The 13,530-nt window shown below is 41.7% G+C and overlaps 1 long non-coding RNA gene across 1 annotated transcript in view; it reads right to left on the bottom strand.

Annotated features, from left to right (window-relative positions):
* Positions 1–379: 379 nt before the first annotated feature.
* The window catches only part of LOC121042457 (uncharacterized), a 31,365-nt gene continuing 18,214 nt past the window's right edge, over positions 380–13,530 (bottom strand). The window contains exons 2-4 of the long non-coding RNA XR_005796217.1: positions 7,242–7,374; positions 5,111–5,295; positions 380–881 (exon numbers count right to left, since the gene is read on the bottom strand). This is a non-coding gene — a long non-coding RNA (uncharacterized LOC121042457). The remainder of the gene's footprint in view (positions 882–5,110; positions 5,296–7,241; positions 7,375–13,530) is intronic.

Here is a 13,530-nt window from a genome sequence, read left to right as displayed (position 1 = left end):
GAGAGGGAGACACGGAATCCGAAGCAGGCTCCAGGCTCCGAGCTGTCAGCACAGAGCCTGACGCGGGGCTCGAACTCACGAATGGCGAGATCATGACCTGAGCCGAATCAGATGCTCAACCGACTGAGCCATCCAGGCGCCCCTAAAAGAAAATGTTTTTAAAATAGTATCATCCATTTTATCTGTATCTTATAATATATTTTAAAAATTTTTTAATGTTTTATTTATTTTTAAGAGAGAGAGATAGAGCATGAGCAGGAGTGGGGCAGTGAGAGAGGGAAACACAGAATCCAAAGCAGGCTCCAGGCTCTGACCTGTCAGCCCAGGGCTCAACACGAGAACTGAGAGATCATGACCTTGGCCAAAGCTGGATGCTGAAATGACTGAGCCATCCAGGCGCCCCCATTCTATCTGTATTTTAGATCATTCCTTAAGAGAGACACCTACAAGTGTAATTACTTGGCCAAGGGGAATGGGGAGTTTTAAGTCTCTTGGTTAATAATGCTAAATTGCTTTTGACAAAAACAAAGTAATTTCAGAAGTAAGAATTATTTCATATAAGAGGCTGAATACAAAATATTCAAAATATTTGAATAAATGACCTTACTCTCTAGAGCTTTGGCTAATAAATAAAGGGGCAAAAGGAGGTTTAGGATGAAAGAAGGAAGGAAACTGGAAATGTTTGGGTTTCTGAAGCATTTACATTAATCAACTCACCTTGCAATGAATGGCTGTGTTCATAAGGCACAATGTATCTGCTTAGCAGTTAAAATAGCCAATCATGTAGCATAGTCAAATTATTTGTCTTCGTGTTACTCGATCACGCATTTTTAGTGAAAATATTTTGGGCAAATTCTCAGCTCTCAATCAGTATTTTTGACCTTTTAATGATGAAGAATATGAGAATTTAAGGCTATTGATTCCCCTAGAAAATGCACATACACACAAAGCTTTGCATCTATTATCAGATACCCACATATCCCCCAAGATATGCTTTGTGCAGTTCCTTTAGGCAGTAGTGGCTTTTGATTAAGAAACCATAAAAATATTATCAGCCCATCCTCAAAACCCTTCAGTAGGAAACTGATGGTGACCACATTTAAACGTTGCATCTGAGTATCTTTCCATTGACAAAATCAGCAAATGCTACCACTTGGAAAAAGTGATAGCAACATTTGGTTGAGTGGGTCTACACATTCTGGGGACACAGATTTCTTTGAGACCTTGATGAACACAATGGAACTTTCTCCTGGGGAGAATTGCTGATACACACGATGAGCCACAACCTTAAAATAGAATTGCTGAATTCCAGTGATGAGTTCAAGGACCTTCTAAATTTTCTCCTCAGAGTCCAAAGAGTCCAGGCTCGAGGCCTTGAGTTTCATTCCCGACACCACTTCAGTTGTACAGGTGAGGAAAGGCAAGTATGGAGCGGTTAAAAGATTTATCCTTACTCCTAAAAGGAGTCGCTAGCAATGTTAGAATTACAATCTATATTTTTGATGCCCCCAGCTGATGCCATTTTAGACCAATTTTACATATCAGAAAATTGAAATTCAAAGGGGGAAAATTACTTACTTTAATCATGTACTGTATGATAAACCAAAAGCAAGGGAGTGATTATACCTCTAGCCTCTGGAGCTTATAGATGGCGTCCTCTCTTCGCCAAGATGATAAATTTGTGTTTGGAATATACATTTGGGAATAGATCAGTTAACCGCAGATGATCAAGTTCTTTAACTTGATCAAATAATGCATTTTTACAGAAATACATTGTGATGGACCATACGAACTCCACACTTAAGAGCTAAACAGGTGTATTTGCATACGTAGACAATTCCCTGTACAGGTGTGGATGTTAGCTTCTCTGTACGTTACCCAATTTGCATTGGCAAATATGAACAGACTTGTCATTGATAGCTTTCCCTTCTGTACTTGAAAATTTGACCCTTCCAGTTCCAAAATATACAATAATCACCTTGTTTAATTTTTGAGTGTGTAATGTCTACAACCAGCAAAGTTCTCTAAGTAAATTGAACGCCTATTTTGGTTATCCCCTAGGACCACTAATTTGGAAAGAAAAAAAAAAAAGCATATAAAATGGAGACGTAAAAATATCCCAATTTGGTGGCGTCTTTTACATATCCTGGTTTCCAATTTGGTGACCCTACAATGAGATGCCACAACTCGTCTGGAATTTCACCGTCTTGAAGCCAATATGTCAATAAATATGTAGACACACAGATCCACAGACCATCCCCTGCCAGCTGTTAAATCATACCATTGCTCTCAAAATCATCAGAGGCAATTTAATCAAACGGTAGTTGGCCATTGGGCAATTCTTTTCCAGGCCTTTAGAAAAATACAGGTCAGTGCTTATTAAAGGAGTATCTTCTTGTATGGTGATTGCTCTCTTAATTTCGTATTCATAATCCCTGGTTCTGTCTTTCAAGAAAAGGCTGAATCCCAGCCTACTGAATCAGTACACGGAGGGATAAATTAAAACTTGGAACTATGTTAGGGGCCTCCAGGGTTGGGACTTCAGGAAAGTCAGGGCAGGGAGCAGAGAGGTCCTCCGTAACTGAGCTAGGTTCCTTCTTCTTTCCTGCTAGCTATATTTAAGGGGTCTATTTTCTTAAATACCCACTTCCTGTCACTCATGCTATGGAAACTGTGACACTTCCTCCACTCAAGATGACTTTTGCATCCATTTCAGAACTTGAAATAGAATGGAAAAGTACTTCTCAGGACTCTATCAATCGTCCTGCTGCTGGACACAAAAAAAAAAAAAAAAAAAAAAAAAAGAAGGAAAGGCTTAAGTACAAGGAATGACTCTTTAGTTCAGTTTAAAATCAGCTCATGCTGCTATGAATGAACTAAACTGGCCACGAGTATGTTTCAGCGATCATATGCTTCTTTCTACAGAGCTCATCCAAGCCTACCTCGAATTGACCCTAAATAAGTGGGCAGACAGGACAACGGACTACTGATGAGGAGGAATACGACTTTGGCGATCATGTCTTGCTTGACCAGATTGTGTGATCTTCGGTGAAGCTTTTGTTGTACATAGAAAGGAGAGAAAGAAGATACTCTTTCCTTTTGCACGTAGAGGTACATGTCACCATACATCAGACGTCTAGCTCTCTAGGCTTAGACCAATAATGGAAAGGGAAAAGTCAGGGAAGCGAAACAGCCAAGGTTTGAATCCTAGCAATGTGATGATCCTGAGTAAATAGTTTTTCCTCGATGAGCATAAGTGAACTCGTTTGTAAAATGGAGCCAGTGGGGCCCCCACACGCTAGATATTCAGTCAATGATACCCATTATCCTTGAAGATTAGGAGGCCTTTTTTTTTTTCTATTTTCATATAAACTTGGGATATATTACAGCCTGGAGTTTGGCAGAACTGAGATAACAGACTTAAGTCCCAAATACAAGAGAGAACCAAAGTGCTTCCAAAAGATTTGAGAGTTGCCATTACTACGTATCCCCATCCGCATCCCCTTAATACTGTAAATGAGGTCATTGCGCAGCTCCCAAGAATTGTCTATGAAGATGTTTGGAAAAAGCACTCCTGGGAGGTCCCTCGCCACTTGATAGTGAGACATTCTGCAATGGACACGAAAGTTCCTTTTTGGTGCAGGGACAGTCACAGGTTTTATAACATGGGTGACAGAATTAGTTTGACACAGTGCGAAGGAGATGGTGTCTAATTTCTCTGTGACAAAAGTCAAGTATTTCATTTGCTTAATCTCCGAAGAAAAAGCCACTCATTTATTTTTTGACTTAAAAAAAAAAAACACCTAAAATGTAAGTTTTAGAGAGAATATTTTCCAGCAGGTAGCAGAAAACAGCATAGGCTGGTTTAAGCCAGCCTTCAAGCACAATGATTTATTTGAGCTGAGCAGTTTTCCATATAATCATGCTTAATATACATTTTTTGGTTGTTGAGATACTACTGCCGGATGAACATGTATACATTTCCAAATTCAAATAGAAAAACTATAAAATATGATTCAAGCCATATGTTTTCTTTCTTTCCTTTAAAAAATTACGTACATAAAATAAATTGGCGCATAGATTCATAGAGGCCTGTATACATTTTATTCAAAGATATTTTTAAAGAGCCAGGTGACGCCTGAAACAAGGCTTTTGTAACACTCCCAAGAGATCCAGGTGACCTTAGTATTCTGCTCCACCAGCCGTGAGGCTGGAAACCTTGGGCAATCCAGCTGGTTCCAGTATGATTTCAGTGCTGGCAGACCCAATTAGGGACATTTCTCCATCTGCTGGTGAGGTTGCTGGTCTAGTTATCACGGATCATAATGTACAGGGTGCACGTGAAGTGGAGAAAACCACTGGAAACCTTGCCTGCTGCCCCACCCAGTCGTGATGCATCAGTTCAGTATGGAAAACATGTTAAAATATTGAGTCTGACCCCAATTCAGAATTCTCAACCCCCCTCCTCTACAAACACATTTATGCCATCGTTACCATTATCATCATCGTCGTCGTCGTCAACTTCACGGTCAACGTCATCATCCTTACCGTCTACTGCGCGCCAGGATCTTCCAGGTCTCGCCACGTCTTACACCAATTAGGTCTCCAAGCCACACTGTGAATTAAATATCCCCAGAACAGCGAAGAAGAAACTGACATCTAGAGGAAGCCTTTTGTATTGGACGGTCTTGAATAAGATGGAGACATCGTTGCTCTTTTCATGCAAATTCGCTTTGTTTGATGTTTCCACTCGTTTTTTTAAACAGGCACGGCAAGTGCCTTCCACACACACATACCAGTCACAGCGTGGACAGGTAGTCAGAGGTCTTCCTGTATAATCCACTGATCTGGGTTAAAATCCCAGCTCTGAGGGGCACCTGCGTGGCTCAGTTGGTTCAGCATGTGACTTCAGCTCAGGTCATGGTCTCACGGTTTGTGGGTTCAAGCCCCCCGCACTGGGCTCTGTGCTGGCAACTGGGAGCTTGGAGCATGCTTCAGATTCTGTGTCTTCTTCTCTCTGCCCTTCCCTGCTCACAGTCTGTCTGTCTCTCTCCCTCTCAAAAAGAAACATTAAAAAAAAAGAAAAAAAATCCCCAGCGCTGATACTTACCTACTGACTGATTGACTTTGGGCATGTGGCTGTTAACTTCTTTGAGTTTCATATTTCCCATTTAAAGATGAGAAAACTCAGACCTTCTTAATACTAAACATAACAGTGCCTCAAACAGGATAGGTCTCAGTAAAGCAGTTTGGTTGTTATTTGACTTTCTTGTGAGTGAAGATCCACAGTTCTCTCTGAGAAGAAAGAGAGACGGTCATTGACAAGAACTTTTACAAACACAACTACTTTTTATTCACTTGCTTAAAAACAATGGACAGGCCTCCGAATGGTAACTCTGAAGGAGCTAAGGGAAAAATTATCAGTCTGGTGCCATTAGGATGTCTCCATTCTTTTTTTTTTTTTTTAACTTTTTTTTTCAACGTTTATTTATTTTGGGGACAGAGAGAGACAGAGCATGAACGGGGGAGGGGCAGAGAGAGAGGGAGACACAGAATCGGAAACAGGCTCCAGGCTCCGAGCCATCCGCCCAGAGCCCGACGCGGGGCTTGAACTGCCGGACTGCGAGATCGTGACCTGGCTGAAGTCGGACGCTTAACCGACTGCGCCACCCAGGCGCCCCAGGATGTCTCCATTCAAAAGAAGCCAGAAGGCAACTGCTCTGACACGTCCCCTGGGTTAGAGGGTAATTCTGCTTCTCAGTAACCCACTCATTCCCCAGAGCCCATTTACAAAACCCGAGGCCCGACCGGGCTGCTGCCCCAGGAATCTTCCCATTTCTGGAAAATGGGGATGGACATCATCAAAATTCATCTCCCCAGAGGGAAGAAGCCCAGTGGTAGGTCTTTTGCCTTTTAAAGTGAAACAAAACAAAACAAAACAAAACATACTTTTACTATTGGCGAATACGTTTTTGCCAGTTTGCACTTGGGAAGGCATACATACATAAATAGGGAGTTTCCTTTTCCCTGAATAATTAGGAGAAAAACATGTAGCTTTCGGTCAGGGCACATGTGCTTCAGTTTTCCAGTTGTGTATTTAAAGGGAAAGTTGTCGGAAGGAAGCCACTCCCTTTGTGCACCCGCTCTGTGCCAGAATCCTTATTCGCTGTGATACATCGAAACGTTGCACACGATCCTCTATAAAAGCTATTATTATTTCCATATGGTAACAACAACAGTTTTATTTGGCATTCGTAATCATTTTATTTGCAAATAAATGTGTTTGTGTGTATTTTTAATTCAGACCTGCACTCACAAGGCATTTGATATGGCTCATCCCTGATTTCCAAGATGGGGAGACTCGAAAATGTTAAACGCCTTGCCTTATCGGATGGTACCTGCCCAGGGACACAGAAGGCTAAGTGTTACAGCCGGGACTTTTGGGGTCCAAGATCCATTCTCCTCCCCACTGTGTACCACTTCCTTATCAGTGAACGTCTAAGCTGCTCAGATTTCTGTTTCTTTAATCCAGAAAGCACGCTGGCAGAGCTAAGGAAATTGTTTGATCTGTTGTAAGCGTTACTCGCACATTAATACCAGGCCTCGCAAGCAGGATTTATTTTGATCGCTGGGCTCACCAGGACATTTGAGGAATGGAATGTTGGGTTGAGCGTCGGTTAAGGAGACCAGAATAGAACCTGGTGCTTCAGAGCTGGATGGGGCTTTGAGGACTGACAGGTCCAGGGCATTTAACCTTGGGTGATTTCTAATGGCCACATGACTCCTTTGCAGGTAAGCAGGCTTAACACAAACGGGGGGTTGAAATGTGTGTCATTGGGCTTGCCTGCCTGCCTGCCTGCCTGCCATGGACCATAAGAAGAGTTTCTGCCCCTTCCACCCGGGCCCCAGCAGAATTATATATGGAGCAGAACAGAGCCCGAGCCATAACAAGGCAGGAAGCATAGCCCAACTGGATCCACTGCCTGAAGGAGAACAGCCCAGCTGACCCCAAACCGACCCTCAGTGGAACTGCAGACACAAAAGAAATAAATGCTTTATTGCAGCCTCCACGATTTTGTGGCCATTGTTCTGCAGCGGAGGAAGACCGGCAGAGCCCCTGAATATATCTTTTGATGGCAAAGTAGTAAAGCCATAAAATGGGGAACCATAGCCGAGTCTAATGTTTGTAAATCTAAGGATTTAAAGATAAATTAAAAAAAACACAAAGGTTTCCAGAATACCTGCTTGGTACTGTTCTGCAGAAATTAAACCTCCTTCAAAACAAGGCTTAGAAAGTACGGACGCTACGTGAAGAGGTGGACGGAGGGCTAAGAATCGCCGTCGTCCGTTATTATGATGTCGTTCCTTCGAGCACTGAAAAGACAAACAAACAAACAAAAAGAGCTCTCGTTTGTTCATTAATCTATTCAACAAACTGCTATTAAGCGTCCGAGGCAGCAGGTAGTGGGGTTTTTCAGGATGAGCAGCCCAGGTGCCAAAGTGAGCTCTCAGCTTAAACGAGAGACAGGTTCACACAAACAATAGGTGTACAGTGCGAGAAGAGGCTAGAAGGGACATGTGAACAGTGTAGATTGTGAAGAAGGCTTTTAAATAACAATAGCTGAAAAGGATTGTGTATTGATGGCAAATCCAGAGCTGATCTGTGCGCTTTGTATCAACTGGCCCATTTCATCTTCAAAACCCTCTGAAATGAAATAGAAATCGCTAATACTGTTTCCATTTCACAGACAAGAAAACGGAGCTCCACACAGGTTGAATCACCCGTCCTGGGTCAGGTACCACGTAATGAGAGTGTGCTTTATTTGAGCTGGCGCAGGGCGACTCCAGACCCCCCAGCCTCCTGACCAGTACACCACAACTAGAGATTAGGTTATACCTGAGCCGATGACACATGGAGAGGGCCGCAGTCATTAGCCAGGCTATTGGGGTACCGCCTTGTAGACAGAGCTAGCTGGCCAGACTCCACATCCACAGGGCTATGTAACCCTGGCTCGATTCGTATGGACGTCGGTATTTATAGAAACCCAAAGCTCTCTCTTCTTGGGGATCGAGCTAAATGGACCAGCAGCCCGTCTCTCCTTCTTAGTCACAGATAACTCTGACTCACACATTTTCCGTTCCTCACCTTCTCTTTACCCTAGGAACCCGCAATGGCCACGTGAATGGGCAGCCAGCATCCTTACTCGGAGCTCTGGGTGTCAACTCCAACAGCTCTTACCTCTAGTCCATTCAATACTCTAGGATGACCTTAACTTTGACTTTTTCGCTATCAGAAACCGTGCTACCCGTTAAACCTTAACCATCTCATTCTCTGACCACAAACTCTGGTTCTTATAGCTCTCTAGATCTCTCCGGCTTCCATTCAATCTGCACACAATACCATGGCCCTCCGCACCTCAATTTCTTAATTTCTTCTCTTCGGTCCCAAATTTCGTTTCTTGCTCTCCTACGTAGCCTGACTAATGAGGTGTATTTCTTCGGTAACAAGTTCATCACCTTGTCTCCCCACAATACCCGCCCAACGTATCTAAGTCAGTGAATCACTGCTGGACCGTTGTGTCTGACTCCAGACTTGTGACTTTTAAACCCAACTAGATTTTGGACCATTCAAGGGGAGATAAAGGTGCACTGAGTTCTCTCTCTCTTCTTGGTAGCAGTTATTCCAAAGTTTTCGGTGTGCCACATGTGTGGCCTTGTTCTTGACTGCCTTGTAGCAAATGATCTCATCTGGTACTCTTTGGGGAAAATAGGAGACTTCAGGCTTGAACTCTTTAACTGCCTGTTCTTATACCTACAAAACCCATTCCTTTCATTTTCACCCCGAAGAAAGAGGAACTTCTACCTCTGTCCAAAGCTCATCTTCCATTTTCACGTTGGAGTCTATGTTTTTGGATCTTTTTTGAAAACTCATGCCATCAATGATCTTGGCCCTGTCCTTTACCCTGAACATTTTTTTTTTCTCTTTGTTGGGTCTTTTCTTTCCAACGTAGACATGTACTAATGTTATGGCTATACTTTAAAACATAATGTAAATAAAACCTTATTTTACCCTATGATACCTTCAAGAAATAAGTACGCATTCTCTTCCCCTTCGTACTCGGACCTCTTAGAAAAGAAGTCAACCTTTGCTCTGTTCTTCAGTCCATGACCCACTAAATCAAGCCAAGTTATCACATCACTACCCTGCAACTGCTCTGACCAAGTCACCCAAGACTTTTGAAGGCAAATACACAGAGTACTTTTCAATTCTGTTTTGACCGCTCACTGGTTCTCAAACCGCCACCCACTTCTTCTCCTAGGCTACCATGACAGGGCACCTCTTTGTTTAGCCTCCTGACTCTTTCCTGATTCTTCTTTCTCCTTCTGCTTCTTAGAGTCCTCATCATTTTTATTCTCATTAAAAAAAAAAAAAAAAGTGTTGATTTTGCTCACCCCCTCCTCCTCCTCCTTTCTTCTCCTTCCCCTTCCCCCTCCCTTTCTCCTCCCCTTCTCTACTTTATATTCTACTTTAGAGCTTCAACTCCTTGGAGTCATCATGCTGATGACGTTTTTTCCCTTTCTTTTAGCATCTATAGTGCAGTAACTAAGAATGCAGACTCAGGCGTCAAATTATTGTATTTACGTTACGGCTCAACTCCTCCAGAGCCCGGCAACCATGGGGAAGTCACTTCTCTATTTTACTTTTTAATCATTTTAAACAGATGTAATTTGTTTGTTTCAAAAATTACGTGAGTTAAAATATGTAAAGCACTTAGAAATTTCTGGAACATAACTACACATCAAGTAAGTTGTAGCTATTATTAAATAACTGTCCAGAAATCCAATTCTATATTCAAAAACCACTTGCTGCCCCCCAGATGTCCCGTAAGTACCTCAAAATCTTATCCAAAGCTCAACTCATCACGTATTTTTACCACAAAATCTCTCCCCGTGGCTACTTGGTCTGAAAGCTTCGCGTCACTGTTTTCAGAGAAGAAACCGGGTCTTGTTGTTTGCTGAGATTTTTCTCTCAATCTTCCTCTCCATCTTCCAATGGTTACCAAGTCCTATTATTTCTACTATTACATTTCTCTCCAGTCTGCCTCTTACCTTGCCCCCTACTACCATTGTGTAATGCAGGTTCACACCTTCGATGTGTGTGTTGTGTATGTTGGAGGAGTAGAGGTCTGGACCATTACAACTAATATCCCTTGACCGGGTCCATTCTTCTATGCATTATTCCCTTGGCACTCAAGGTATGCTTTTATTTATTTATCTTTAATTTTTTAATTTTTTAAATGTTTTATTTATTTTTGAGAGACAGAGAGAGAGAGAGAGAGAGAGAGAGAGAGAACACATGAGCAGGGGAGGGGCAGAGAGAGGGAGACAGATGATCCAAAGCAGGCTTTGGGCCGACAGCCCCAATGGTGGGCTCGAACTCACGAACTGTGTGATCACGACCCGAGCTGAAGTCGGATGTTCAACCGACTGAGCCACCCAGGCACCCATCAAGATATTCTTTTAAAACAACAAACACATTCATGTTACTCCTCTGCTTCAATTCCTTCAAGAGCTCTTCATCAACATCAATGTGATGCCCATACATTCGAAGCCCCCACCTTGATATAAACACTGGTGTCCACCTTTCCAGCTTAAACTCCTACCGAGTCCCCAATGTGCTCCACAATGCAGCAAAACCCTACCACTTGCATAGCGTTATTTGGGTTATTTTTCAAATCCCTTTTTTCCCCACATACAACGTAGGCCGTAAGTGGTATAATCGGAAGCTTCTAAGACCCAGCCTCAACTACAGAGCTCTAAACATGCAAGACAAAAAAATAGATTCAGATAAAAGGAAAGCCTGGATGTATTAAAACAGTCGGGAGAATTAAATCATCTAATTACCTAAGGCTAAAATTCTTTCTGCATTCTTGTAATCTTTTCACCCAATTTCCCCCATTTAGCAGAGAACTTTTTTTTTGAAGATGAATCCTCATTCGCCTCCCCACCTCATTTTAGAGCTTGATTCACATTCATTACTGTATTTGGCAATTCCTTCCCCAAAGCTCTGCTTAAAATACATTGAGTGTGGACATTGCGATAGTTATCTTCATTTTTTTTTAAGTCACAAACAGACTGATTAAAAAAAAAAACAATGAACGATATTATCAGTGCAATCCTCTAATTTTCCTGTGTGTGTGTGTGTGTGTGTGTGTGTGTGAGTTTGCCTTTACTAACTTTTAAAGCTATATACATTTATCACATTTGTAATAAGAAAAAAAACAATGTCTAAAAATGAAACAATTACCAAGCAGTCGACAACTTATAATATGTAATGGAATCTACACGCACGTTCTCTGAGCATAAAACACTTGGAGTTAAGTGCTAACTGAATGTAAATGTGGAGACACCTGCTAGTTAAATGGGTACCTTAATACAGACCTCCTGGGGATTTGCTATATTCTTGCCAGATGTAACTTTCAGATTTTCCCTCCAGCCTAGATAGCACCACCATTGATGAAACACATAGAAGAATCAGCCATATGACTCTGGAGCTCTCTCAGTATCAGTGTTGATAGAATTACGTTGGAACTTCACTCTCTGTAACAAGATTTGAGGAATCTTCCCACATCTCCGTGTGCATGGTTGTTTTAAGTTTTTCATTTTTGGCTTCAAGCACGCAGGCTTTCTCCGTCTTTTCTTTTCCCAACAAGTTCCCTGGCTCTCTATTTATCTCTACAAATGCTACCGCTTTGTTTATGGTATAGGTGACAAGACACAAACCAGGGATTGGGAAGAGTAAGTGGGATGGGGGTGACTCGAAGTTGCCTTCCAGGAAATGTGCTGTAACTAACATTTGCATCGGGCATTTGGTAGCCCCCTCATCTTGTGCTATGTGTGAATTCCAGTCGGGTGATTCATCCTGACATGGGAGTTCTTTGCTGCTTCTATTCGGCAAAAATGTGAGAATGAGGGGAGAAGTTTCTCATTCCTTCTGACTTCTCTAGGCAATCTTTATTTGTTCCCATAGCCGTGAAAGAGATTTTCCGATGAGAAATGTTGCAGTTATGACATAACAATTCCATGTTTCACAACCCAACTGCTCTCCTTGTTACGCTTCCCACCCTTATTTCTCACAATTCAAAGTAAATTGTGAGATTACTAGTACAATTAAGGCTCTGGAAAGAGGAAAACTGTGTATTATGGCCTTGATAACCCTTTATGGAGAGCAAGTCACAACTCTGCCACAAATTCCAATTTTAGAGTGGGGTTCAACAATAGTAGCGACGAGAAGAAACACAGGAAAGCAGATACGTGTTTTAAAATCATCTTGACCAGAAATGTTTATCTAGACACGTTAGGCTCCTGCAAGATGTCTATCACCTCCTCCTTCCATATATTCCACTTCGGTCAGAATAACCCTTATCTATTATCTAAGTACTATTACAACCTTATTTTGGAAAGGTCTCCCTGGTCACACGTACCTTAAGCTGGAGAGGAAGGCAACTGATTGCATATTTTTTTTTTTAACTGAAGTAGTTTCTGTAGAACAATACAAATTATATTTACACCATGGCTTGCAAAGATTAAGTTAAATGGAATTGTCACATCCGCTGGGATTGAGGTCGAAAATGTCTCTGTTTAGTGGCCAGTGTGCCGATTTCACTACCCAGGTAAAGCGACGTGTAAAAGGGAAAACTCAAACTGCTAAAGCAAGGAATCCATCTCGACATTAAATATTTTGAATTAAGACACCAGTAAAACCTTGGATTGCAAGTAACTTGTTCTGCTAGTGTTCCGTGAGACAAGCAAACATTTCTAACAAATTTTAACTTGATAAACGAGTGATGTCTTGTAATACAAGTCGTTCGTGAGGCCAAAGGACACATGATCACCACTGAGCCAATGGTTCCTGACATTCGTTTTGCTATACAAGGGTTTTGGATGACAAGCATCTTTCTGGAACGAATTGTGCTTGCAAACCAAGGTGATATGTACTAGTATTTGTACATGGTCTAATTTCAAGTGAGTACATAAAAGTATTAAGAACGTGCGGTCCTTCGCTCACAGAGCTGCTGTAATAGAGAAAACATTACTAGGAATTTTTCATGTCCAACATTTCATCCCACTATTCTTACTAGGTTCTATCTCTCCAATCCATACCCCTTTTGTATTTTCATTTCCATTCTCGTTCATTTAGAATTTCATCATCTTTTCTAGTATTACCAGCTCTCTACCTTACCTACCGGCCTTGAATCAAACTTCCTCAGCTCTTTGTACAACCACCAAAACTACTCTTAATGCCTGAACTAATTCACCAGATTAACAAGAAATTTTTAGTTGAAAATGACAAAAAATCCAATTTAAAAGTATCTAAACTAAAAAGGAAATTTCTTGAGCCATGCAAATAGGAACTGTAAATAGTTAATACAGATGTGGCTCTCAAGCTATTGTTTACTAAGACATAATCAGGAATGCATCACTTTCTTAATTTCATGACCTTAATTAACTATGTTTGCCTTCTTGCTC

Source organism: Herpailurus yagouaroundi, unplaced genomic scaffold (assembly GCF_014898765.1).
Source record: "Herpailurus yagouaroundi ecotype Mexico unplaced genomic scaffold, PumYag 185, whole genome shotgun sequence".
Classification (NCBI taxonomy): domain Eukaryota; kingdom Metazoa; phylum Chordata; class Mammalia; order Carnivora; family Felidae; genus Herpailurus; species Herpailurus yagouaroundi.
Note: the sequence above shows the minus strand (reverse complement) of the source record. Positions and strands in the feature narration are given on the sequence as shown.